General features: G+C 37.9%; 1 long non-coding RNA gene across 2 annotated transcripts; it reads right to left on the bottom strand.

Annotated features, from left to right (window-relative positions):
• Window positions 1-371: 371 nt before the first annotated feature.
• On the bottom strand, window positions 372-4,547 carry LOC307003193. Of its 2 annotated transcripts, XR_013798645.1 has the most exons (8): window positions 3,391-4,547; window positions 2,556-2,629; window positions 2,334-2,411; window positions 2,180-2,257; window positions 2,014-2,097; window positions 1,645-1,863; window positions 1,319-1,478; window positions 372-1,230 (listed from the first exon to the last, which is right to left on the bottom strand). It is a non-coding gene; the product is annotated as an uncharacterized lncRNA (long non-coding RNA). The 2 variants fall into 2 exon arrangements; XR_013798644.1 differs by having other exon boundaries at window positions 2,184-2,411.
• Window positions 4,548-5,511: the final 964 nt, after the last annotated feature.

Raw genomic sequence — 5,511 nt, 5'->3', positions numbered from 1 at the left:
GCGCACCGCTGGCGGCAGCCGCTTTTTAAAAGCGGCAGCCGCCTTCCTACCGCCTTCGTTCCGCGGCCGGCCCGCAGGCCAACCGCCGTTCCGCCACCGTTATACCGAAGGCGGCCCTTCCGCGGCCCGTCGGAGGCAAGCGCTGTTTGAGCGATCTGCCGCCGCTTATTGAATATATATTTTTTATATTTATAGCATGCAGTTTTAACAAGGATAATGATTGATCAAACCAGACAAATTTACATTTGACGTTTTATTTCCACATTTCAAAGTACAGTAACTGTCATTGAAACAAAATTTGTAAGATCACTTAAATATAAATAATAAAATTATATATATATATATATAGACACGATAAAAAACATGCAGGTTTCCAAATAAATGTTGGTAAAAAAAAAACAGCCTTGCCAGTAAATTATAGCACTTGCAATAATTGTTAATAATGTAAAGAGGTCAGCTCTAAGATGAAAAGAATTACAGTAAACATTATAACAAGTAATGAGGATATTTGGTACCAAAGAAAGTGCAGGATAGCAAATAAATCAAGATATAACATCACATTTTCAAGCCATTTCTAACAATAGGATAAGTGGTAGCCTAATAATTTAGAGTAAAGCTCTGGACTAGAATATACCATTATAATGGCATTGCTGACCTGGGGCACAAGATTTACACTGTGCTGCAATAAGATCTGTCTCTAGTATCTGTGATAAACAAAACTTGACGTGTATATATACATGTATAAAATGTATATATAAAAATACTAAGGTAAAAACAGTAGTAGAAAAGACCATTATAACTACAATGCTGACCTGAGGCACAAGCATTTGCAAGCTATATTTAACAATAGAATAGTTAAGCACGGTAACAAATGAAATAAGCAGCAAATAGTATTTAAAGTAATTGAGATCCTTGGTAATGCAGGGTCAGGGGGAGAATAAAAAAAATAAAAAAATAAAGTTAGTTCCACAGTGAACAGTGTGGATTGGGTGAGTAGTCTGGCGCTTCTTGATGTTACTGACTGCAGGACAACGAAAGAGTTACAGTTGTCAGTGATGCTGGGGTGTCAGTAGTCAGCCTAGGTTTAAGGGGTTGGCTGTGGGTCCCTCTCAGCTGTGCGGCGCCTTTTTCCGCCTTCACGGTCAGATGCTCCTTTCAGGTAACGCGTAACATTAACCTGGACCGCCTCATCAGTGGCATCCTGGGTTGCCGGGTTCTTCCGGATGGCCCCTGTAGAAAATACAGATGTGTCATGCCATTCAAATGGAATAAGGCCATACACATCTACTTAAATATAAAAAAAAAATATTCAACTTACTTTGAACAATGGTCTTCAGGAACAGGTCTCTAAAACATGCTTTATCCCCTACACCAGTCCAGGTTGTATTAATGGAAAGCGGATTAGAGAATATACTCTGAAGCATTCGCCACACTGTTGTCTTTAGGTCCCTCCCACATTAGATAGCCAAAAACCGAAGCTGAAAATCCAAAAAAGTGTTACAAATTACATTTTTCTGAAGCTTCTCATAATTAAATATAAAATGTGACAGGCTGTGGATTCAGACTGTAGAATATGCAGGGTACAATCTTAATTTGACTTTTTAGATTACCCTACGGCGTTATAAACGAAAGCAGCACACTTACAAATCGTTCCTGGAGCTCTTTATCCTGCCTCAAACTATCGTCAAGCAACGCCAAATTTTCCTGGGTGTCTAGGGGGAGTAACAGATCCCCTGGCAGAGATAACTCTCCAACAGACACATTGGCACTGAAATGTTGCAGCATAGTGTCCATTTTGTGGTCCATGTGGCACAACATCGCCAAACTCTCCAAGACGTCGCAGCATTAGGGTCTGATCTGCACCTACAGGGGTTCCCGGAATAATAGAATAAAATAGTTAGTCCTGGTCCCTCAACTACTAAACTATGACATTACTATCTAGGTCTACTACATGTACAGGTGGCCCCAGTGGGAATTAAACCAACAACTACAGGTGTTGTTTGCAAGTTGTACCTGATTGCCCAGTGCGAGCAAACGTCTTCAACATTGTCCCAACTTGCTTCACCTGCTCTTGAAGTGAGCCACTGTCATCCGAAGCTACAAATTTAAAGGCATATGATAGTTTTGAACCTACATCACACACAAAAAAGTAAAATTTAAGAAGAGTGGATGTTCTCACCTACTCGTGCATTGCTTTCCCTTAGAGCTTGGTTCTCCTCCCTCAGGGCTCGGTTTTCAGTCCGGAGTCTCTGGAAATCTACATAAAAAAATAAAAGGCACTATTTTCAATACTGTTAAAACACTGGCCATTAAGACATAGGCCTAGAATATACCTTCATAGCTGAAAACTTCATGGTGAACACAAGATGCCAGGGGAGTCCAAGGACCAATAACGGAGTGATTACTTTCCCCTATTGATAATCATTGACGTAAAAATATGTTCGAAGTTATTGCATACATTTAATGAATTGGACTTAAATGTAACACTTAGTTTAGCGCAAAATCCTTCTCCTTTTGGCCCAGCAACTAGACATTGTGACTAACGAAGCATTTACCTTTAAAGCCAAAACGATTGTCCAACAGTAGGTCTCATGGGTGAAGATAACCAGTTATGCTCTGGTCAAGGTATCTGCAAGAAAATGTGAACAAAGCCGCATTGTTAACGTTAGGAATATACAGTAGCTATGCTGTGGGAGACAAAACTGATCAGCCAAACGTGGAACAGTGAAATTGTTAAAAAATAAAATGTATTCATTGAGTGTACGTTAGTGATTAAAGTGAAAACAGAATTGTCCTCAAACATAAAAAGTACAGAATTAGAAATCACAATAGCCTTAAATCCAGTACAGTAACACACAGCACAACACTTGCTAGCCACTGTAGCTACACGGTGAACTGAACTAGCCGCATATTTGTTCGGACAAAAAAATAAATTAAAAACACCTATATACATCATTCTGTTTTGTTAGAAAACACCAGAAGTTAAACTTAGTCTTTCTATATGTAAAATAGTAAAATTTCTACGTGTACTAGGCTAGCAACATTGCTTAACCTCAACAAAAGTTAAAAAACAGCATGTGCTAGCTAACACTTGCTAGCACCTCTAGCTAACGTTACTGGACTAGCAGCATTGTTCAGGCAAACAAAATAATTTAAATTACCTATACATCGTTATTTTTTATAAGAAAACACCAAAAGTTAAACTTAGATGCAACTTTAAAGCTTTGGCCACCTAACGTTACTGTAGCTAGTTATATTTCTACATGTAACGTTACTAGCAACATTGCGTAAACAAGGCTGAACAAAGATGACGTTACAGATTTTAAATATATAAACTAAAAACAATGTAAACATGCTATTGCGTTACACAAAAAGAAAACATGTACTTACTTAAACGATGGTAGTCGATGACTTTGCTAGTTAGCAAACTGCAGGCTGTAACGTAGTAAATACTGACAGTAACTCGCGATTGAGCGGCGACCTTCTTCTTCTTCTTCTTCTTCTTCTTCTTCTTCTTCTTCTTCTTCTTCTTTCCAATTTTACGGCGGTTGGCATCCAGCTTTTTGGTGCGAGCGGCGACCTGCTGCGAATGTGCTCGGGAGGGGCTAGCCTCAGTGGCTCCAGTGCGTCATCGACAGTAGGGGCGGGGCGGGGCCAGGAGCTATTTCACAAAACTATCAGCGCAGCTCTGAAGCCAGAGGAGAATTTAGAGTTTTTCCTTCCTTCAGGTCAAAACAGGGTTTTGATATTACCATGGTTGCACTTGCAAATGAATACAAATATATCAAGTAGGCCATACCTTTGGCCATGTTGCAGATGTATTTCACTGTTCACTGATTAGTCAGGCATTGGTAAAAAGTCTAACTTCATCAATTTATTCTGCTAAATTGTTCATACCATGAATGAAATATCTATTTTAAACCTAATCAGAATCAGAAAGTTATTTATTGCAAGTAAGTAAGTAACTTAAGTTTTACAAAATGAATTATTTTTGGTTTATTGGTGCATGTCTCAATTGTGCATAAATCAAAGAAATGTAAACAATTTTCACCTAAGAGCATAAAATAATTTGATATATTTTACATATAATCACTTCAGAGTTTCAACGTCATTTAAATGTAATTTCCTAAACCTTACCTTATGGAATCAAGAGTCAGGATTTAAACCCTAATGGCTTTGGAGCAAAAAAAAAAAAAAGCTATAATTTAGGCTATTATGATTTTATAATCGCTTCAAATGTGAAAAGTAGTTAAAATGCTGTCAGTTCCACTAACTCCCAACATGCGTTTGCAACATGGCTGGTCGATTTGAGAGTAGAAATCTGTATTTCAAAGCGGCTTGCCGCCAGCTGGCCGCGGTCCATTAGACGGAGGCAACCGCCAGAGAAAATGAAGCAGTCGGCCCGCCGGCTATTCGGCGGCGGCATCTCGCATAAAATGGGAGTGACGTATTCGGCGGCAAACGTTGTATCCCCGCCAGCGAGACGCACCTATAGCCGACAGCTTAGGGCCGGCGGCAAAAAGAAGCCGTGTGGATATTTTTTGCTATCTGGGTAATCTAAACCCTCTTCCATGTTTGATAATTCCAATCTTTCCTGATTCAAGCTTATATCATACTGTGTGAGTAAAGGTGTGGGATTAGACCATTCTAGTAGAAGGCCTGTCTGAAATTTACATTGGATTTGCAATTCCTCACTGTCCAAAAGAGCGACTTTAATTACTTACAGCTTCTTATATACATGAAACATTATTATGTTCAATTTATCTAAAGTCACACAATCGGAGAGAATCAGTTTTGCAACTGTGACACAAACATCTAAATGTGAGGGAAGCACAAGAAATAATAAAATTGCCATCAGTAATTGATGATTTTACATTTTGAATTTATTTAATGTGTCTTACAAATTTTATACAAAAATATTTTATTTATTTATTATATTTGCTTTTAAACACATGCTTTTAAATAGTTTTGCATATTAGACTAATCAAATAGGTCAACATACTGGTTAAAAATTATGCATGGCTATTACATGTTTATTACAAGCAGTGGCACACATTCACATTCAATTCAATTTATATTTATTTGTAAAGCGCTTTTCACAATATATATTGTTTCAAAGCAACTTTACAGAAAATGCATGTTTCTACATTACAATTTAGAGTAATTTGTTATCAGAGTTGACTGTGTCCAAGTAATGTCCATATGTCCAGAAATGTACAGTTCTAAGATAATACAAGTCATAGTTAGTTAGCATAGTTATCATGTATTCATTTAGGCAGAAACAATGATCTCATTAAAGCAGTTATTACAAGTTGTGATCATAATGATTACAATATATAGAAAATTTAGGTCGTTGTGTATGTTGAATCATAGTTGGCATCATCTGAAGTCCTCAATATCTTGCTATCAGCCTTAGCACATTAGATTTGATTAGATTTCAGTAATGCCCTTCATGGTGAGGCAGAGGTCTTCAGTGCTCTACAAAGAGTGTGTTTCTTCCTCTGCAACCCA

Source organism: Phoxinus phoxinus (assembly GCF_949152265.1).
Source record: "Phoxinus phoxinus genome assembly, chromosome: 8".
Taxonomy (NCBI): Eukaryota; Metazoa; Chordata; class Actinopteri; order Cypriniformes; family Leuciscidae; genus Phoxinus; species Phoxinus phoxinus.
The sequence above is the reverse complement of the archived record's forward strand: the minus strand, read 5'-3'. Positions and strand labels throughout refer to the sequence as shown.